This window comes from Centrocercus urophasianus, unplaced genomic scaffold (assembly GCF_019232065.1).
Source record: "Centrocercus urophasianus isolate 14NV4802_14NV808 unplaced genomic scaffold, USGS_Curo_1.0 seq_22, whole genome shotgun sequence".
Classification (NCBI taxonomy): Eukaryota; Metazoa; Chordata; class Aves; order Galliformes; family Phasianidae; genus Centrocercus; species Centrocercus urophasianus.
Window position 1 is genome coordinate 7,672,136 of NW_024884778.1, and position 23,210 is coordinate 7,695,345.

A 23,210-nucleotide genomic window follows, 5' to 3' on the forward strand; every position below is an offset into this window, starting at 1 on the left:
CTCGCAGCCGACTGTCAGCTCCCTTCGAGCAGCGCCTTTGATTGCAGCGCTCCGTGAAGGAGCACTTGTCACTTTTTATCGAAAGAGAGGGGAAGAAAGCAAGGCAGCCGCTGCTGGGAGAGGAGATGCCACTCACTGTTCATCACTGCGATAGACAGCTGCGCTGCCCTGGCTGCTGGTGATCAAGGAGCAAGAAAAAGAGAACTGCACGAGACTGCAGTGAGCACAGAGTGGGGAGGGAAGGCCCCACAATCTGCTCATTGCTGGTACCAAAACATCTGAGCCATGGGATGCGGGGGCTGAAATAAAGGGAGGTTCAGAGTTACCCAGTGCAGAGGAGAGCTTTAAGTCCTCTTACAACAAAAGGGCCCTAAACTGTTTGGCACTGTCTGGCTGGAGCTGGTTGGACTTTCCAGCATTGTGAGTGCTCATGGCAAGGGAGCAAAGCCACAGCACAGCCTATCCCACACCTCTGCCTTCCCCCGGCATCAAGTTCAGAGCTGTTCAGTGAAATCTGGCCTGAGGGGGCTGGAATTCCCCACTCACTGTATTAAAGCATTGTGATTGTATCTTTGCAAGCCAGCCCACTGTAGACACAACACAGAAGGCACAAAAGCTCCGGAAATGAGAGAGCATCTTTTCCTGCCTTTGTTTGTCAGAATCCTGCTTGCTCTAGATAACAATCAGCAAACAGAGAGCCATGCTCAGAAGGCTCAGGCAGAGAAAGTCCAATTTCCCCTCAGCCACTGGTACTTATGCTAAGGGCTACTTACTCAGGCACAATTAAAGACCCCAGAGATGACAGCGGTAACTGAGAAGGCCCAGGGAGTGGCTCTACAGACATAGAAGAGACCAAAAAAACAAAGCAGTGTTAGAGCACTTCCACAACCACAAGGCAAAGCATTTTGCACCAGAGCTGGGAAAGCTGATATTTAACAGCTGGATCCTGCAGACAAACCGATTTGCTTCTGTGGTTTTGTTGCTTACAGCAAAGCAGAAAATGTTTATACCTATTATTTTTTTTTTCCTAAATTCAGCTTCATTTTTGCCAGATTTGTCCAAAAAACCCATGCAGGTTCCAGCAAGACTCTCCAGACACACTTCCCCACCACACTTTGCAGCCTATCTCCTGGCCACAGCACACAGATGTGGTGGCAGTGAGGCTGTGACACCGTCCCAGCTTCTGAGGGTCGCACCCCTGTCCTAAGGTATTACACAGCCCTTTGGCAGAAGACAGTGCCAGGGTCACCTTCTAAACAGGCAATCGAAGGATGCAGGAGCAAGCACAGGACAGCCCTCCCCTGGAAGAAGCAGATGGGAGTGACTCCAAGCCCCAGATATTGAGTTATCATCTGGACCTGGCTACATTTCCTTAAGGCTCCCTTCTGTTCATCTCACTGGTTGGTAGCTGACATATGGAAGTCTTCGTGCTCCTGGCTGCTTTGCCAGAGGTCACAGCCCTTTCTTTTCCCTTGCTAAAATGGGGGTCCTGGAAGCATTGTGGTCTCTTCCCATCCTATCTGCAGCTATGCAGACTTGTGACTGCATTAGCTCTCGCTGTGCACTGACACGAAGGGGAAGGACTCCAGGAAGAAGCTGCCAGCTCCAAAACCACAGGATGTTTTCCTCCAGTAAAAACTCCACTGCAGCCCAGGGCTGGATTGTGGCACTGATCTCACCAACGTCCAGCTGTTTGTGGGATGCTGCCAGCATTGAGGAGGGGACAGTCCCATGTCCCAGGTGAGCAGGTCCAGACAAAGGGTAAAAACATCACAGGGAGCAGTTCTGCAGTCTATGGGAACAGCCTGGTGCCCATCAGGGGACACATGGCCAGAGCGAGTCCTGCCCATGACACAGCTGCTAGGAAGCAAGTGGATGAGCATTGCCCATGGGATGCATCTGTATGCAGCACCTCTGTTGTGTGAAGCAATGAAAATCCTTTTTCATTGTCTTCTGAGGGTTGGGTTTTCTTTTGTCCTTTTTGTTCCTTTTCATTTTTAAGAGAGACTGCAGATCTTGCCTGTCCCAGGAAACACATTATAAAACTGCAATTTGCCTGTCTTGGCTCTCTCACCCTAGCATTGACCCTAAAGATGAACTCCCATGAATAAGTCTAATCCTGTTTTTCATGTTTCCCCAGGTAAATGAATATTTATGAATCTTTTCTCCAGAGCCGAAGCAGGGCCCTTACAACCGGCCATGATAGTTCAATTTGTTTTCTTGCCAATTCTTCAAATTGTTTTTTGTTGTTGTTGTTGTTGTTGCTGTTCTTTTTGAAACTTAGGGAAAAAAAGAAATCTCATTCCCGGTCGGTTCTTATCAAAGTGTGTGTGGCTTTTCAGTTGATTTTTTTCTTTTTTTTTAAACTCAGCTGGTGCTTGGAGGCTTTCCAGTTGGCTTGAATGATTAATGTGGTGCCACTGACTTGTTTTGTGTTTGTATTAAAAAAAAATAAATGCACGATTCATGTTTTCCAAAGAGCCAGTTAGGTATCTCTGATTGACCACGCCATGTAAGTTTAAATTCTTTGTGTGCTCAAAACATATACAAAAAAGAAGCATTGCCACAGAGATGAATGGTCAAGGTTAGAGACACCGGCTAAACAAAAAATAATGCCTCTCAGCAAGCTGTGTATTAGACTGTAATCATGACAAAGCCAGGTCTTAATATCTACATTCATTTAAGGGAGGAGATTTGTTCTTATGTCTACTATTTATTTAGCTTTCCTAAATTCAGTTTGAATAGCAAAACAGCTTTTCCAGTTTAGCTGCGCTATCAAATCAAGGTCATTCTCCTAAGAGAAAGATCAAGATCCTTTATAAGGGGAGGGGGGGGAAGAAAATAAAGAAAAAAAAAGAAATGACTCTCACTGATTGATCTGCTGAACATCATTAGAGAAGGGTAAGAGATAATCTAAACATGCTCTGTGCTTCATTGACTCACATGGGTGCTTTTTGAGTGTGAAACAGAAGGAAGTTATGCAATTACCTTAGAGGAAAAACATTTCTTTAGCAGTATTTGGAAGTAAAATAGGGTTGGGAAGGGGGAAGGATCCTGAAGGGCTCTTACAAGCTGTGTCTTTGTGAGTCAATAAAGCAGTAAAGAAATGCAACTCTATTGATTTACATTATGTGCTACTTCCCAGGTGAGAGTTCAGCCTTTTATAATGTTTTTCACCCAACATTTTCATATTTTCTATAGAAGTTTGATAGCACTTAATAGCATGTACTTATTTAGAAATAATAACTGTTTACGCTTAAACTCATTATGCTAAGACATGCCTCTTGCTCAGAGGCTCCTTGGAGAAGTGTATGAGAAACCAGCAACTTTTACTTCTGCAGGAGCCAGATTTTGTGTTATAGAATCTCAGAAAACCAAAACCATTGTACTGATTGCTGTGAATTTATCCCTGGGGGAGGGAATGGAAGAGGGAAGGAAAAAAATCTTAGCAATAATAAATAAAATAATAATTATTATAATAAAACCCCTCTTTTTCCTGTCTCATTCGGCTGGACCACGCTCTGAGCACACTGATCCAGCTGTAGATGTCTCTGTTCATTGCAGGGTGGTTGGACTACACGACCTTTAAAGGTGCCTTGCAACTGAAACACCACCATGACTCTGTTACTCTATCCTATGATTTCTGACTCTGGGTGCAGCTCCCCACACCCCCTTTCCCCACCATTTAGCAAATAGCAATCAGTGGGACCACATCACCCTTACCTGCAGCCAGAGGAGATGCTTGAAGAGGGCGGGATGTTAACCAGAACCCAAACCCCAATGACCCGTCAAGGAACATTGACAATGCAGTCAGTCCCAGGAGAGTTGTCTGCTCCTCTGCCAGGCAGCTCGGGTATCTGCTATTTATCATTGCTGTAAACCAAAACAGAATTACCATAACTGTTCAGGTTTGGGTTTGTTTTTACTGAGATCATAAACAAGCTGATGACACTGGATTTTATTACGCCACACTCTTAACTGTGCTGGCAATTCAGCCTGATTTCCAACACCTTGCTCACCTCTGCTCCTTTGCAACAGTATTAAACAGCAACTTTCTTCAAAACAAACCCAATTGTTCCAGGAACACATCTGAATTCAGCAATATGTCTGTCAATCCAGTGGGCTGTCTTTCCTTCTGCCTTCCTTAGGAGACAATCACTGCCTGCTGGGACTTTATGCAGAGATTGCTAACTTGCTGTGCATACACTGATGCAAAGAATGAGCTTTGTAATTTAAATAACAGACTTTGGAATTGGTGACAGACACAAACATGGTCATTCACCCAGCTGTGGAAAACTGCAACTAAGGTTCCAGCAGGAGGGTGGAGGAAACATATTGTTTTCTTTGAGGACCAGAAACACAGCCTGCAGCCATAGCTGTCTCGCATAGGATGCTACACTTATAAAGTAGCACAGAGTGATCCCCAAAACAGAAGAGGTTACATGGTGCCCTGGCTGAGCAGAAGAGACTTGCTCCTCTTCCTCATCTCACCAGGCCATGGCTGGGTACAGCCCCAGTGCTACATGGCTGCTGTAGACAGTAAAAATTACAGCAACTCTATGGAAAAACCTTGTAAACACCTTTTCAGGTGAAATCAGCCTCTTTAATCTGCTGTGTTCCATTTGCATAGCAAGAAAGGCTTTGGGTTTTTTTCTTTTCATAAGGGTGATAAATGCATTTTCCTTTTGCAGAAAAACAAAGACTCTGACAAGGCCCTTAATCACCAAATCAGTATAAACAACATTACAATACATTAGACTTGGAAATGCTAAACTGTGATTATGCAACAACTAATTAAATTAGTACTGACAGCTTTCAAAGAGTAGGAGAAAAAGGCACAATGCATCCTTTGCTTTCAGGAATGGCTCTTCCTAGAAACAGCGAAGACACACAAGCTGCAAACACTTTCCATCTGGGAACAAGTCCACCCATGAAACACCCACACCTGAAACACAAACCTCCACTAAAACAGAGAAACCATTTTGCAAAATGGAGCTGAGCCTGAACAGCAGTGAGCAGCGAGCAACAAGTTGAAGTCCTCCTTAAAGCGAAATCCAAGGAAAAGCCTAATTACTGCCTCCGTGCCACCAAGCGGGAGCTACCAGTCTTCTAGCAATAACCTGAGTTTAATTATTTGGGAAGAACAAAAGCCTTCATTTGGCTGAGGAATGGCATAAAACTCACAAACAGCAGCAAGACAAACTAATTACTCATGAACAGTGTTAATACCCTTTGGAGGGTTCTTAAAATACTTGAAGGTTGCTATGCAGTGCAGGTCCCAACCTGATTCCAGGGATGGCAACAGTGCAAATCACCTGCTGGCTCAGGTAGGACCCAGAGGGACCCCACATACAGTGCCTCTATATCCCAGCTCTGTGCCCAGCACTGAACTGTGGGAGCATGCAGCCCTTAGGCACCCCAACCACCGCTGCACATCCATCCCAGTGAACAGCAGTGATATTAGAAATGGGAACACCTCCGGATCCCACCCTATGCAATGCTTGTCAGCTTCTTGAGATGCTGTTTTCTATAAAGGAACTTAATTTACATGTTAATAACACCAAAAACCATGGTGTGAGAGGGAGAGAGATTGAAATTTCTATTTAAAATCTTTCAGAATTGGGAATTTTGAATTTTTTCCAATACACTCAAAAGAAAATCCTCCCATTAATCTTCCTGTAGGTCTAATTCTTCTCTTTGGGAGGCTCTTGCAAGTGGCTGCATTTTGCTCCTGACAGTCTTTTTATCACCTAAGTCCCACCTGTGCCCACAGGAGCAAAGCTCGGTGCTGGGACTCCATTGCCTTGCCAGCAGCTCTCACTCAACCTGTATCCCTGCTTGCATTAAGGAAGGTGTGCTTTCCTCCTCCTCCCCTGCACTGAGATCGCCATGCATGAGCACAGCCACGGGCTCTCTGCTGACCCAGCAGATCTCTTCCTTTCCCAGCACAGATTTGGGATTTTCAAAGTATTCTTGTTTATCACCTTTTGCTTTCAGATACTGAACTCTCACTTCTTTGAAAACTTCAATTCTGTGGTTGTGTTTGGGCACATTCCCATGATAACTGGGTGAACATAGGGAGAGATGTGGGTGGAACAAGGCTGGGCAGCTATGTGTGCTTATCTGGGAGGAAAGCTGCAGGAGGGAAATCACACTACTAGCATCCTCGCTAATACCCATTCATCACCTAAAAAAAAACCCACAACCCTAATAAATTAATAAAATCACTTCCTTCTGCAAATGGCAGCAGCCAAAAAGCTCATCCACAGTGTTGCAGGTCTTTGTGCTTTAAGCAAAGCCCCACAGCATAGTAGAAGCCAGCAAAGCTTGCAAGAGCAGTATGAAAAATCAGCTTAGGAGACAGCAGACCTGCAGCAGAAAATGTTTTTTTCTGTATTTAAAATACTTGGTAACACTGGCCAATCTCATCAGCTCAGCGCATGTGCTTACCATGATGCTGCATGGTCAGGGCTCAACCTAAAAGCTTAAGTTTTTTTCTTCTAACTCTGTACTTGGCCACATCACATCATTGCAAAGGAGCCCAGCCTATTCATTTGTGCATGAAAGGACAGACAGCACGTCCTTCCCCAAAGGGCCCTCCCAGCACTGCCAGCGTGAGAGCAGAGGTGACTCGGAAAGCGATAATTAAAAGAAAACTCTCAGGTCCTCTGCAGTCACACATTTAGAGTGGTGTGGGTAGGGGTCCCTCCTCCCTCTCTCCCTTCCCAGAGCACAGGGTTGGGCATTTTGTCATGCAACACAGACTGGACAAGGAGCTCCAAGGATGCTGGAGGTGGTGGCTCGGGTCATCTGTCCAGTCTGAGTGGAAATGTGGGTCTTTAAGGTTTGCTACGTGTGAAACACTCTTCTCTAAGTGCAGCTGAAGTCAACTTTCTGTCCTTCTAATATATGCCAGATAAACAAACCACTCGTAGAATAACAAAGAAATATCACCAGCACCAGAAAAAGTCCTGCAGCCAGCAACTCTCTTCTGCATATTTTATCTTATAATCCACTGAGCTAATACTTAACCACCACACCAAGCAGGTGGAAGTTTGAGGGCCATTGAGCACTGTGAATTTTCCCAATGCATCACAATTACCAAAACACCTGTGCTAAATAACTTTGCGCTGAGCCACTGTGAAAATTCACAGAGTGCTCAATAGCCCTTGAAATTTCTCATTTCTAACCAGGGCTGGAGTGGCTGAGCACTCACACACTGCAGCACAGCACAAAGCAGGTAAGGACACTGGTTCAGGACTTCATAAAGTCCCCTTTTTCTCTAGCTGGAAGTTACGCCATCCCTGTGATTTTCAGGCTGCTCCTACTTCGTCTCTACAATTATGCTCACTTGGAGTTAAGTGAACTGCATTGCATGAGCAGAGTCCAAACAGCACCCCGCTCCCCCGTCCCTTTTCCCCCACCCAGCACAGCTGCCTATATCAGAACCTTTCTTTTCCAGGTTGGACAGGTGTCCAACCAGAGGCTGATCCTGAGCTCAAGGCATCCCTCTCCATACTCCCCATCTTGCTCTCACGGAGTCATCAGAGCAGGACCAAGGGCACAGGACAACCCCAGGACAAGCTCGGCCTTGGGATGCACAGAATGAGGCAAGGCTCAGCAACCAGCCAGGAGCTCTTTAAGTAACAGTACAAGACATTAACAACCACATCAGCCCTGCTGCATCAGCTGTAGAGGAAGCTGAGAGGAGACTGAAGATGTTTCAGCCAGCAGAAGCAAGAAGAATGGGAGGAGGCTGATAAATAGTGGGGAGCCAGAGACATTCAGTCCATTTGGTCTGTCCCCAGGAAGGTGAAGAGGTGACTTGAAAGTGGTCAACAAGTGCCCAACTAGAGACAGGAGTAATAGGATGAGGCTCTTTAATCTGACACAAAGGCATCTTGAGATCCAGTGGCTGGAAACTAAAGGCATTTCTACAGAGACATAAAATCATTCTTGGTGCAGAACAGTTAAGGCAATTAACTAAGCACCGGAACAATTTACCTGAGGATGCAGCAGATTCTCTGTCACTTCAGTGCATTAGATTGGACCTCTGTGGGACATCTGCACTCCACCAGAGCATCTGGGCTTGATGATGGGGGTGTCATACAGGAATGTTGCCTCTGTGTGCTGTTGGGGTTTGCTTCTATATACTGAGCCCAGAACAGGAGTTCTTTCACAGCCAGCGATAGCAGTCACTAGATACAAATACAAAGGGGGAAGAAAAAACACAGAAGTGAGAAAAATTTGGAAAAAACAACACATCTCATCAGATGTCCCCAGAGCCTCACAGGGCAGCCCAGCAGTGTGTTCAGACCCTGCTTTCTGCCAATTTGCTGCTCAGAAATGAGCAGAGCAGAAGAAAACCATCTGTACACAGACGGATGGAGGCTGAGCATGTCCACTCTGTGTCCCAGCCCTGCTCTTCCCCATAGGGCTATGCAGTATCTCCACACCTGCTGGGCTGTGGTTTCCACATACTGGCTGCTCAGTGGCCACATCCAGCTCACCTGTGGGAATGCACTGAAGAAACACTTTGGTCTGAGCCACCAGCCACTAAAAGTGACTCTCAAATGCATGAACTGGAAGGTGTCCACTGATGCAAGAGACCACTCCAAATATCAGTTTTCTAGTTTTTAATTGGTGACAGAGTTTTATTTGGCTTGTTTCTGAATGATTCCCCCTCCTTTCTGATCTGGAGAGCTTTCAAATGTCACAGTGAGAGCTCTCAGTATCATTGTTCTTCAAGACTTTAAAAATCAAACCAAACCAAAAACCAAACAAACGCACACATACACACACAAAAAAAGCCCACAAAAAATAAAACCAGCACACAAAACCCAACATCTGCAAACAGTCATGCAGGAAGACAGCCAAAATCTGATCATGAGCATTAACATTTAACTACTGCTGTATTTCACTATGTGCCCGCACATCTTGTACAAAGGCAGACACCCTTATGCTCCATGTCCCCTGCAAGTAAGCAAGTACACATGCTCCATTCATAATTAATGGCCTGGCTTTCCAAAAGCACTAACAACTGCATCTGCTTCAGCCTGTTGAGGATTTGGTCCTAAAGGTTTGGTTTCACCAAACTAATGCTCTGCCTGCAAAACAGCCATCTAGGAGACAGTGGAGCCAGCCTTTGACATTTGGACTCCAAATGTACCCAAACCAGCATCAAATATAACCACAGTCATCCTCTGAAATCAATGCTGGCTTTTCTGTACATTTCAAGGGTGATATGTTTGGACTGCAAATATTGTTTTCTAAGGTGCATAGTGCTCAAGATTGGGGCTAAGCCCTCCCAAAGCTTCAAGCAAGCACACAGCCCCCAGCACCCCTGCAGAACTGAACTTCTACATTATTTCAAGCCATTCCACAACTCCCGAGGATAGATGAACACAAAGCAGAGCTGTGTCTGCACCAGGCAGTCAGCACTTCTGCACTCAGCAGGGAAGCAGTGATGTTCTAGATGTGTAGGTTGCTGCTAAAAGGTATTGAAAACAACCCATAGATGAGCTGGGTTGGATTTATTTACTTGTTCCCCTTCCCATGGAGTGAGATATGCTCTGAGTAGATTTGCTTTGATAGAGAACTGGAGAGAAAGCCTCACCAAAGCTCCTTTCCTGCTGCCAGAGGACTGCCTCAAGTGAGCTTTTGGCTTTTAAGAGGAGACAAAACTGTTGGCTAGTGCAGACATGACCTGAAAATAATCCTCCATTCCTCTTCCTAATAGCTTTTATTTCTGCTTTTCTCCACCCAGTAAGATCCCTCCTGCCCCTTTCCTCTCAGAAAGGAAGAGGGAAGCCTGGCTGCACTGGGGCACAGGGGCTCTCAGCTCCTGGTGTGCCCTGTAAGAGGGATGTTGCTCACCACTATCCATCACGCCCCATTTTCACTACACAAAGTATTTGAATTCTTTAATGACATGTGAAGAAAAAAATGAAAATAAGAATGAAAGAATGAAAATAAGATATGTCTTATATCCTTAAATCCTCCTTAGACTAGCTCTCTTCTCTCAACAGCTACCATCTTCTTGATGATGAACCTAAAACAACAAGTTGAAACTGGCCCTGGGACCCAGCTAAATATCGTAAGATGCACTTTTTCCATAGCTATTACTACAAGCTTCAATTGACTTTTCCACCTAACCTATGAAGTTAGCGTCAGAAGCAGTGACTGTCCACAAACACATTAATCCTTGCAAAATGCATACCTGTAACTGACAGTTTGGAGAGGAGATACCCGAAAATACGATACACAACTTTAGAGATAAAACTTCACCAGGATGTTTCATAGAGGTTAAACAGACTTTGACCAAAATAAAAATACACCCTAATACCTTTCATCTGCTTTTACCTCTCTGTTGTCTGTCACACATTTCATACGGTTCATCCTTCATTTGCAGTGATCTGTGAAAACCTCTACAGGGATGACATGGAGGGAACAAAGCTGGATAAAATCCTAGAGTATTTGCCAAACTGACAAAAAATATAGAAGAGAAAACATCAAGCCCAGCCAAGTCAAATATCAATCTACTTTTGTGTGCTTTGTTTCATTAAGTTTACTTTATGATTCATTTGTAACAAACTGTGGTGGATAATGAGTACTTGCAACACAAACCTCTATGTGCTTAAGAAATCTCTCTCTCTGCACAGAGAAGGACTGGATAAAAACAACAGAGCCCTCTCATTTGAAAAAGCCCTCAGTGGTCTAAGTACAAGTGGAGATCTCTTAAGCAGCACTGAACAGAGAGCTCCAGCAATGAAGCACTCGCATCAACGCTGAAGTATTCAAGCCCTGTGGAGACATCCCAGCCCATTCTATTCAAGCCTGCCAAGATGCCCTGTAAGCACATCTCTGAGCATGTAGTGGTTTTTGGGCAGCTGCCTCCTGGGTGGATAGCCCGGGAGATACCCACAGGCAGGCATGTTCGTGCATCCAACAGCTCTCCCAGAAGACACAGCCAACCCCAGCTTACATGTCAAACAACAGCAGAAGTCTGAAGCTGCAGAAGGCTGAATGCCTGACCACCATTGGTCTTGGTGGTAGTCCATCAGTGCAGGATCAGATCTAGATCCACCAGAGTCTATCCAGGCCCCTTTCCACCACAGCTCGAGATTTCTAAGCCCAAAACATCTCATGTGGCAAGCTGCTCACATTTCAAACTGGATGTGACAGGTGGACAAATAGGAAGGGAAAGCACTTTAAAACAACATGAGATTCATAGACACGTTCATTTCTCACGCAGAAGTTAGCCCTTTATACAGATAAATTCGCACTTCTCTCTGGTTTACTTAATTTTCTTTATGCTTCACTTATAAGCAGTCCTACAACTAATCAGATCAATGCCAAGACATCAGACTTTGTCAAATTCCTCAAAACTTGTGCTATTCCCAGGCTGGTCCTGCCATTTGCCTCCTTCAGCCATGACCACAGGGAAGCAATTGCACCTCCACTTCTGCCAACCTGCAGAAACTGTTCCGTTATCAATAACTGCAGCACTGAAGAGAGTGTCTCCCGTACGACAGGCAGCTAGAAATGAGCTGATCCAGCAGGAAAAAGAGCACGAAGGACTGAATTGCAGGCAAGCTGCAGGTGTTCAGATAATTGCAAGACTTTGGCAAACTGTGGGAACAGCACACGCTCCTAAAACGACAGCACAGGCTTTAATACTTGCACTGCACATCTGTGCATCAGTGTCTCACTCCCCCCCACCTCAGCATTTTGAATGTACAGTGGAGCTATGCAAAGCCCTTGGGTGAAGATCCAAACACTCAGCAAAGAGATAAATGGCATGACAGCCCACTCTGCCCCAGCATGGGCCCCACTGGACACCTTCAGCTCTTTTTGTTCCACAGGAGATAGAGCATAACACCCATTTTGTGCCATTTGCATGCTAGCCCTGAGGGAATAAGGAGACAAGAGCAGAGTTTTCCACTTTCTCTTATGCTTCCCCTTCCATTCATACATTTATTTTCCCATTGTATTTTCTAATAGTTTCCAATTCTGCGAGAAGTTCAGTAAAAGAATAGATTCTCTTTGACTGCAAGGGCCCTCAAGTACAGTAACATTACACCACCCGTATTTCTCCACCTCCACTGAAGCAGAATTCTCCTGTGCAAGGCAAAGCCACACAGGTTTACCAGCTTTTACTATTCTGTGCATCCTGTTAACACGTTACAGTTTCCCGCTCATTAATCCTGCAAAGGAGCATTTACAATGTATTTAAAACACTTTTCCTCCTTTACTAGCTCCCTGTGGTGCCGTCCAGTTCCTGATCTGAAGAGCAATCAATAAATAAGCCCTGCCATCCGCCGGGGTTCCTGGCTGCCCAATTAGAACAGCAACCCTCCACATGCTGTTTTATTGTACGCAGCGGCAGTCGACTTTGGCACAGCTCTCAGAGCCTAACACTGGTTTTACATGTTTATATTTGAGCAACAAAGCCTGGGAAGTCAGCGGGGCTGGTCTGAGCCAAGTTACATACAAATTCACCGGAGTTTCCGTCGCACAGTGCTTTCGCCAACCGGTTGCGTGGGGGTTGATGGCAGTGTCATCATTTTAATTGCTTGAAACAGCGAATGGGCGGATTTCTGGCTTGTCAAGGACATTGTATGGGGAAAAAAAAGAGACATTATTAATCTCTCCAAAGCCTAGCTGGTGAGTAGGACCTTAAAGCAGCTGAGCAGTGAACAAAGCGTGCTCAGTGAGCAGGCAGCATGCCACGGCAAGGGGCAAAAATCAGCCTGCAAAATAAGTAATGTTAAAGTTGCTGCTCTGCCTCACACAATCTCTAGAAAAAGGGACATATTTTCTTGGGATACCATAAATTCACTTTGTGAACTACCATCACCAGTTTGTGCCAACGCCCGGCCTCAGTGCCTGGCCTGCTGAAGACAAGCAGGGAAGAGGGCTGCTTGGCCAGGTCTGCTTCAGGACCAGGAGGCTGTAGGGAAGCCATGACCCCTCAGATGGCCTCTGTCTGCCTGTCTCAGCTACAAGGACTCATGCAGTGTGGAGTTCACCCAGCAAATGTGTTGGCAGAGGAAGGAGTAGGAAGCCCTGAGGGACAGCAGAGTCCCTGTTGTGTCTGAGTTTGCTTTGCTGCATTTTCACATGAGACAAGGCTGATCCCCCAGCCAAACACCAATGCCAGGGCACGACATCCCTGCAGACATTGCAGAGCTCTCTGCCAGGACCCTTTCACACCTCCGTGGGAAGCAGCTGGTGCCAACCCACACCCGAGAAAGGCTCCCAGAGAGCGCACTTGTTTGATTAAGCCTGGCAATTCCTACTGTGATGGACCACAGCAGGCATGCATTCTGGATGCAGAGGATGCATAGCAAAGGATGGGCATGGAGTTTGGGCTACATCACAGCAGATGCTTGCAAGGTGTGGTCAGCTTTTGTCTTGCTGTCTCTATTAGCAATGGGGCAAAAGAGGTTCCCTAGATTTGTAATGAGGTACTGGTCCTACGTGAGTTGCCCCAGCACCACTCCACCCCTGCTGCTGCCAGCAAAAGCTGGAAAGTAAGCAGAGCTTACACTGCAAGCCTGCAGCTCCCCAAAATCATTACCATGAGGTTGGGTTGGGTCCAGAGCCCCCAAACCCTGTGTACCAAAATCTCCTCTGTGTTGCTGCAGCATCTAAAAATCTCACAGCAACTGAGCTCGGTGGCAAAGCAGAGGGCCAGCATGGGGCTGGCTGTGATGCTATGCAAGGGAATAATAGTGCTTTGTTGGGAAAGGCTTGGAGTACTGGATTCCTAGCATCTCTCCCATCCCACGCTAAGCCAAAGCTCCATGCAACTGAATCTTTACTGAACTGAGCCCTAAATAAATCCATCAGTCATTCTCCCGCGTGCCCCAGCACACTATCTGTCACTGCCCACTGAGCTGCCATTTCCATTTCCTGTGGTCTCTCCTTCATAGGCTCTTATTGACATTTAACAGTGATTGGTGCAGACAGAGCCACTGTAGGTGGGTGCCCCAGGGGAGCCCAGATCCCTGCAGGCAGCACCCCTCAGTGCTGCACACCACCAGGAGCCCACAGCTGCAGGACTGCATGCTGTGCTAATGACCACAATAAATCACTGATGACACTCAGCTGGTTTTCACCGAGTTGCTCTGATGTTCCTTGGTGAAACAAGAGGCAGTATTGTCAGCTACAGGGAAACATCAGTCATCTCTAGTCTGCAAATGCCAACCAAACCCCTTTTACCCCATCCCCTGCCTGAAGTGCAGCTGTGAAAGACAAGATTACTCTGTTCTGCTGGTATCTACACTGAACTGAGAAGGACAAGAAAGAGAAGAGTGCTGGGATTGAGACATCTCTGTAAAAACCAAGGCATCCTGTAGGAACGCTTCATTCACTTCCCATAGGGTGCAGACAACTAGCAGAGAAAATTAAGCCACGTGCATAGAAATGATGGCATTTTCTCACCTCTCCTTATAGACGAATTTTAATGAGAGCTTTCAGTACAGAGACCTCAAATAGCCAGTCCTGGAGTTCATTCTGAGTCTATGAGTGTTTCCAAGACAGAAAAGAAAACACAGCCTTCCACCAGAGAAAGAGGAATACTTGGCCAAACTCCCAGTATTTCACTGGACACAGCAAGGAATAACCCACAGAGAGATGTTTCATGGCCTTTTTTCTAATGAGGTCAAGCATCATGGTATTTTAGCTGGATTAAGGATCTACAATCACATGCCTGGGCTTTGGTTTTCATCAGCTGCTGTCTGCTCTGCAGGGCTTGAAGCCAAATCGATCATTGCCATACAGGAGCTTCACCTCTTGTGCAATTAGCTCAGAATTTCTGGAACTGCATGGACGGCCTCATCAGCAGGAGGTCCTTCCACAAAGCATTCACTGGACCTGGGCCCTGATGGCCCCACCACTTTGGGATACCCAGGGACTTGGTCCTGGCAGCGTCCAGTAAGATTTCAATGCCAGCTGCTGAGAAAACATGGAAATCTCCCCCCAGAATGAACTGCCAAGCTACAAAGGCAGATGGTTCCTCATTTCCCTGAGCTCTTGAAGGTTTCCACCTCAGGGGGAGCCCAGGAGAAGCACAAGGGAAACATGAAGCCCCAGTATTCAAAAGTGAGACAAGATCACAACCCTGAGCTTTAGTCCAAGGTGAGAAATGGGGGTGAGAGGCATAATCTGAGAAGGGATTTAAAAGAGGCAAGGTGCAAATACCCAGGAAAAATTTAAGCTCCCACTTGTCTGCTCAGTCTGAGAGGGCAGTGACTGCATCTAAAAATCCCTGGGAGAAGCAAACTGGAGAAGGGCACAGAGAAAACCGCTGATGAGAAAGTAATACCACAGACGAGGCACGAACCTGCACACCACAGATAGACCCACAGGCAGCTCTCATCTTCTTCCTTCAACCCCCCTTCAAAAATGCATATAATGGGACTGTGAAATGCAATGCTCTGTGTAGAGCTTTAAGAACTGAAAACAAAACGTCTTTCATGGAGGAATGCTGCTTTAAAGGTAAGAGATGACTCAAAGCACAACACTTACTCACTGCCTGCTGAGGAACTCCAGGGGGAACCCTGACCGAGGAACTCACCGCATACCGAAGCGTGCTGAGCTGCTCTCATAGCATCGCCTGTGCAAAACATGTTCCACATCACAGGGTAACCTTAAGGGAAATAGCTTTGAACATCCTGAATTAGACACTGCTATTAGACATTACAAGAGGAGAGATTCTGGCTTTTAATGTTGCTTCCATCCTGGGACTGGTTTGTACAGGTAGGAAGGAAAGTCATTTTTGTTTGCATTATTCACTGAGAAGATGTCAGTGCTATCCACTGATAGCACATTTTTTTCCTCTCAAGTGTGTGTGTCAGCCTTCACTGAATACCAGACAAAACTTCAGACAACATACGGGCACATATGAAACATCTGGCCAGATACTGTCTGTCAGCTCTCTAGACTATAAAATCTTGATCAAGTTCATTTTCATAGGAAAACATTAAAAATCTGAATTTGAGAGCAAAATATAATTTTTGATTGAAGAATCAACCAACTCTACGTATCTATCAGGAAACTCCCTATCTGTACAACTTGATCTCACGCAGGATAAGCTCTGCAGCAGCTATCTTACTGGAAACAAAAGAAAGCAGATCTTCACTCCAGGAAATAAATCCATGTTTGTTCCATAAAAATGGAACAATTGAACAATTTTTAACAGCAGCACAGTTCTAAACATATGACCTGCTGACAGACAACACTGTGGGCACTGACCAGCATTCTTCCCCATACACACCCATGTAAGAAAGAAGGCTGAAACAAAGGTACTGACTGTTCCAAAATCCAAGTGTAGCCATTCATTTACACATCAACTGGAGGCAAAAGTTGTGCCTTATTTGACAGCATCAGAAAAAAGAAACTTAGCAAAAAAAGGAAAAAGCCTTACAAAAACGCCCATTTATCAGAATACCAAGGAATAAAATCTTGTCATATACCTTTCATGCACTACATACAGGCTTCTGTAGCCTCTTCCTCCTTCCTCTGATCTCCAAGCCGTTTGCAAACATAAATGAATTAAACCCCTCACCTCCTATGAAGTAGGTGATTTGTTTTTATTAATACATAAATGAAAGAGGAAATTAATTAAGGAGCAGAAAGAGCAAGAAGCCCAAGATCACGCAGCGAGAGCACTTTAATCACTATATTCTGGCCACTTAAGAGTAGCACTTATGCGTTAATGCCTTCCTGCTCTCCAGCAAGCTCTTGCAATGAACCATGTTTCCCAGACTCCTCTGGTTAGCTCTGTGGCTTGGTTCCCCTTCAGGGACGTGGAGTTTTTCCTTCACGTTCACACCATCACACCTCTGCCCCCATGTTTAATTATTATTTATGGTGAATATAAATAGCAAAGGAGATGATCCTAAGATGAATAATGAAAAAGCAACAAGAGACAAGAAAACTGCTCGCATCAGCTGCTATCCTACCTGCTTTGTATTAAATACATCTCAACACCGGGTCTCTGCATACCAGAGGAGGAAGGGTGAATTTTAGGGCCACTGCACAATATGAACTTCCCCAATGTATCACAGTTACCAAATCTCCCATGCCAAATAACTTTGTGCTGATCCACAGTGGAAATTCACAATGTTCAACAGCCCTTGAAATTTCTAATTTGTATGTTCCCACAGAAGAGTGGTGCACTGGGTGAATTTCTGTCCTGTGCTGCAAGTTGGACATGGGATCAGGCAGTCTCTGGAGCCTGACTTCACTCCTTGAAATTTGTGGCACTATTTTAATTATTAAGCAAGGCATAGCTATCTGCTTCTCCATTTGCATCTAGTACTTTTAACGACAAGAAAAGACATCCTTTTTAAATGCTAACCCAGTAAATGGTATTAGGAAAAGCAAGAGCTTTACACCTGCAAATTTCAGAGCAATTAGTCATGGAGGCAGGAGCACAGACACAAGGTTGGCTTCCAAGTCTCTCCTCCTTTCTGCTGTCCCGCTGCAGCCAGCAGTTTCGCACAGGCCCAATTGATGAAGGCAAAGTTTATGTGATGGATGAGTTCCCAGCACCCACCATCACACCAGCAAGCACAGTGTCTATGGTTGGCATCTCTTGAACTCTGCAAGGCTCTGAACCAGGCCACCAGCATGGACCCAGAACATTTTTAGATATAAAGAAACCTTTTACTCTCAGAAAGAGCGGTGAGGCACTGGAACAGGCTGCCCTGGGAAGCACTGGAGTCACCATCCCTGGATGTCTTAAAGGAAAGGGGATATGTAGTAATTAGGGATATGGTTTAGTAAGCAATATTGGTGGCAGGAGGATGGTAGGACTAGATGATCTTAGAGGTATTTCCCAATCTTTATGATTGTACAGTAAATTTTCTTCCTCTTTTTATCTGCAGCCAACATGATCTCACTGATGAAAAATACCCCTTCTGGACAAAACACTAAATGTATGTAGAAAAGGAACACTAACTGCTAAACCCTGTTCGAGTAAAGATTTCTTCCCCTGATAGTGCTATTCCAGATACATCACCACGTATTTGAAGTGGAAGATGAAAATACTTCTGGCATTAAAGATAGTGACATTCTTAATTTACCTCATATGTAGGAAGGTGTGTGTGGGAGTAGTGTGAGCATCTTTCAAGAATGTGTCCTATGTAGTTTAATAAAGAACAGTACACATTTCCCCTAGGATTATTATTATTTCTAATAAACCTGAAAATTGTAATAGAAGATTCTTTGCAAGAGTTGAGAAAAAAATAAACTAGGGAAAGAAATCTCATTCTGTGTTCCATTTTGTAGGGTTTTTGAGTAGTGTATATATAGAGAGATGAAATTATGAAAAAATGGAATCCAAATTATTCTTTTATAATACTCTTGAGCACTTACTCAAGGCTGGTCTCTTATCTGAATAGCTTCAAATTTTGAATTGTTCCCAGTTTTCAACGAGTCTGTGCCTACAGTGGCACTGTGATGGTGAAAATCTGCGATAGAGCCTCTAAATGTGCCTTTGCTCCTCGGAAGGCACCCACGCCAGACCCCCAAAAGAAGCACATTTTCCCATGGGTCAAGGAATACCATTTGAGCTATAAATTACCCAATCCACCTTTGCCGAATGCTCTTCCCTGTCCACTCTATGCCCTACCGTTCAGCCACATCAGCTGCCCCACAGAGGACAACAACCTCGAGCAGCCTTCCTTGTGGCAAATTGCAGGGAAAAAGCACTGAGGGCACAGATGGTCCAGGTATGCACTGGGACACAAGAGCTACAAACCGTCCATTTTCCTCTGGTTGACAATACATTAGCAAACCTATTTTTCTTGCTCATAGATGTTCACATAAGACCTAAAGATAGTCTATTATTTTCAACACAAAATGCAGCTCCCTTTCCTAAAACTATCAGGAATGCAGGCAGGCTATGGAGAGTTTGTTTTTCTTTAGTAATGCAATTTTTCATTATTGCCATGGATTAAAATTAAATTGCTAACATAAGGACAAGCAGATGAATCCATGGTTATGATAGCACAGAAAACTGTCAAAAGAACGCTTGTATGCTGTATGCTCCTTCAGTATTTAAAGATTTTTATCTCTGGAATAATATAAACCGAAACATTGTGAGGCTCTCACACTATTAAACGAAGGAAGGCTGCTTCTGTTGGTTCCCTTCTGCGTGCTGACTTCAGACAAGCAGCATATAATGTTCCAAAACGAAGTTTCAAGACTGCTTTCTGGGTCTGCCCGCACAGGGAGCCAACGCAATTATTGTTCAAACAGAGAACAGGGCTGTGTTCTTGTGCCTGCAAACCCAACGGCAACGTTGGCAAAATACTGATAAAAATACTAGAATTGTTTACCAACTCTAATCAAAATAAACCCATTCCAAACCCTGGCTCACAGCATCTTTGCAGCAGGGGCAATGTTAATTTTTGGTGACAGGAAAAAGAAAAAAAAGCAACTCCAGCTTTGACACATTTAGCAATATAATAGCAATTTAGGAGGTCAAAGGAATTGCGTAATTTCCAATTCCATGCAAGAGCATAAAGATAATTGAGAAACAAACCGCTCTTTCAGAATGAGACATGTTGATGGATTCTTTCAAGACACTATATGAAGATAACCTTTGCTTTGAAAATACCTTTTCTCTTCCCACGGCAGCAGGATGCTGAGATTGCAATGAAACTCTGCTGAATTCATCTGAATCCCACTGCCCCACGCCTTCCCCTAGGCCATGAGCTGGTGCTGACCACTCTGACTCCACCCTGGAAAAGGTCCTTTACAAACCCCACTCAGCTTCTGTCAGCATCTTCCTCAGTTTTCTCACAGAGCTGGTGAAAAGTCAGTTTGCAAAAGATGTATTTTCACACTTGCTCTGAAGTAGTTTCACCACTAAGCCCTACATAATACATGGGAACAGTGACTGACAGAGGTTACAGTGACAACCACTTTGAACCAGCTGATGGAGAAGCTCTTTTGATGGGAACGACACACACACCGATAATTTCCTTTCTTCTTAGGCACCACTTTTCAGGTGATTATTCACTGTGCTCCCCAGAGATGCAGTTTCCTCATGGGACCGCTGGCCAGTGTGGACACTCGGCAGTCCCTGAGAGAGAACTACCACCAGAGCAGGATTAAAGCCTGCGAAGCTGCATGAAATCAGCTCTCAAGTCTCTGAACTCAGTGCAGAGCCCATATCGCACGCGCCACAAACGGCCCTGCTAGCCCTTAGGCTTTCTCAGGAGATCAGAAAGGAAACCAGGGCTTTGTTCTAGCAAAGGCATCAAGGGCTTCAGAAGTCACAATACCAAAGAGCTCTGCAGGCACGGGCCAGAGTGCAGCATTTTGTTATCCAGTCTCACCTTGTTGGAAACATGCTGTTGGCTTCTAAGGAAAAAGGATAGGGATTAGGTTTATTTCTGTAGACTCACTTCTTGATTTTCTTTACTTTCTGGTCAACTGTCGAGGCTCATACTTTTATACATCCCCACCTGAAAAATACTAATTCAAAATCACACGGGCAAAAAATAACACTCCTTGTTGGAATCTCAAGGGAACACGAAATGAAGAAATAATTCTGGACAATTTCTGCTCTTTCTGAAATGAAAAAAGTAAGTAGAAGTATCAAAGTGACATCTCCATCAATTTAGAATTAGGGAATCGACTTTTCTTGTCTCGAGTCAGAAAACTGCAAAAAAAAATCTGACAACCTCAGTTTAGAAAACTGCCATAGGGAAAGCTTCACTCCTCAGCGCAGCCTTTTAATGTATAAGAAACAGTATATTATACAAACTAATATGCCTGCTGAGTTATGCTCTATTTTACATTATTCATGCCTCACCTTTCCTTTCTCTTCTTTCACTAATTGAACTCCTGTCTTTGTTATTTGTACAACAGTGTCTCAGGGGATCTTCTTGTTCTCTTCATAAAAATATAACTTAACTGAGCCCATAAAACAATTACATCTTTGTATTATCTTGTATTAATAGATGTGCTGTAACTGCATAGCTGGATCATTTAAATATATTGGAGAAGATGTGGAGTACGTAAGAAAGCTTATGTGGTGTTTACAGTCTTCCCACATATTTTGCCAAAACTGCATTGCTCCAAGTCCTGTGACACACTAAACAAAAACAAATTTGAACACAAGCAACGACAAGCCTCTAGAGCATACACACAGTAGGGAAACACAAGTGTAGTTTTCCATAAATAATGTGATGGAGATCTTTACAGGAAGTCTCTTTCCTATAGGATTTGGGTGTTCCTGAGAGGAGCCACCCATCACGATGCAGTGCTCCCTGCAGGAGGGCCAGAGTGCTGATGCTCTGCCATTGCACTTGACAAACCTCCACCATCTGCCACGGGCAGCTATGTGGAAGCTCAGCCATATCATGCAAGTGCTGACAAGTAGAGGAAACAGCATAGAACTAATTGTGTGAGATAGAATTTACTGGCTCAGGAATTTATATCCTGATCACAATTAACCATGTGTTTATCCCAAAATGTAAAAGACAATAAAAAAAACCCTTTTATAAATATATCAATGGCAAAAGAAGAACCAAGGATAATTCTCATCCTATACTTGATGCAGCAGGGAATGCAGCCACCGAGGACAAGGAGAAGGCTGAAGTCCTCAATGCCTTCTTTACACCTGCCTTTAATAGCCAGACCAGTTATCGGCTGGGCATTTTATGCCCTGATCTGGAAGTCAGAATATATCCCCGGCGATTCAGGTGGAGACAGTCAGAGAGCTTCTCCTCCATCTGGACTGTCACAAGCCCGTGGGACCAGATAGACTGCACTCTCGGGTGCTGAGGGAGCTGGCAGGGGTGATTGCTGAGCTGCTCTCAGCCATCTATCAGCACTCCTGGTTAACTGGTGAGGTCCCAGAGGATTGGAGGCTTGCTGATGTGACTCCCATCTTCAAGAAGGGCTGTAAGGGGGATCGGGGGAACTACAGGCCTGTTAGCTTGACCTAGATACCAGGGAAAGCAATGGAGCAAATCATCTTGGGTGAGATCGCTCAGCATGTGCACGGTGCCCAGGGGATCAGGCCCATCCAGCACAGGTTCATGAAAGGCAGGTCGTGCCTGACCAACCTCATCTCCTTCTACGACTGGGTGACCAGTCTGGTAGATGAGGGAAGGGCTGTTGATGTAGTCTACCTAGACTTCAGCAAAGCCTTTGACATGGTCTTTCACAGGCTTCTTCTGGGGAAACTGGCTGCCCGTGGCCTGGACAGGTATACACTTCTTTTCAATTCAATTCAATTTTCATACTTCACCTCCATGCTGGATGTTTACAAGAGCTCTGGCCATCAGCCCCCTGCTCAGCAGGCTGCTGCTCCCACCAGCTGGTGGGCTCCTAGAATGGAATCATAGAATCACTGAGGTTGGAAAATACCTCTAAGATCACCAAGTCCAACATCTCCATGGTCCCTGACTGCCTCCAGAGACAGTGACTCCACCATTCCTGAGACAGCCTGTTCCAATACCTCCTGCTGCACAGCAAAGCACCACCAGGTGCAAAGGGCCCCTCAGAGGGCTGCTCCCTCCCACGTGCCATCAGAAGCTGCATAGGTACCCTAATCATTCCAGTTCCCTCTGCACCCACCTTAATCTGATGCTTTACTAACAAATGAAGGCAAAGAGATGCGACCACAGTGACATGCCACAGGGTTTCACCTGTACAAAGTACACTGCTTACAGCTGCTACCACTTACTTTCAAACTAACAATCCGAGATGCAGCAGCATCTTAAGCAAATAGTCAGAAAACACCTTTATGCTAATTCTCCATATTGGCAGATCTGCAGGGAATGCACTATGGTTTTCTGCAGGCACTGCAAGTGGGTCACAGACCCACACTGTGCCACAGCAGAGCTGGCCCAGCCTAGGCTGTTTCTGAGCCATGTATCCCCCAAACATCCTCTGTAAGACATAGTTCTGCAGCACATTCCTTGGACTGTGCTCACTGCAAATGAACACTTTGGTTCCTAAGTAGCTTTTTACATATTTTCACATCTGACCTGCATGTGAAGCTGTATTATACCTGCCACTGTAAGGAAAGGAATATACATAATATACACACACACACACATACATGCACACTTTCCTGTTTCTTCTAATGTCTGTCAGATCACTACATTATAACAGAGAGGCTATTACAGGCAGGTTTAGTTAGCTGTGCATCATTTCACACCTTCATTACACTCTTT

General features: G+C 45.0%; 1 long non-coding RNA gene across 1 annotated transcript in view; it reads right to left on the reverse strand.

Moving 5' to 3' along the window:
- Nucleotides 1-23,210, reverse strand: part of LOC122162702 — a 44,285-nt gene that overhangs the window by 1,141 nt on the left and 19,934 nt on the right. The window contains exons 2-4 of the long non-coding RNA XR_006169646.1: nt 8,005-8,198; nt 3,724-3,873; nt 774-834 (exon numbers count right to left, since the gene is read on the reverse strand). This is a non-coding gene — a long non-coding RNA (uncharacterized LOC122162702). The remainder of the gene's footprint in view (nt 1-773; nt 835-3,723; nt 3,874-8,004; nt 8,199-23,210) is intronic.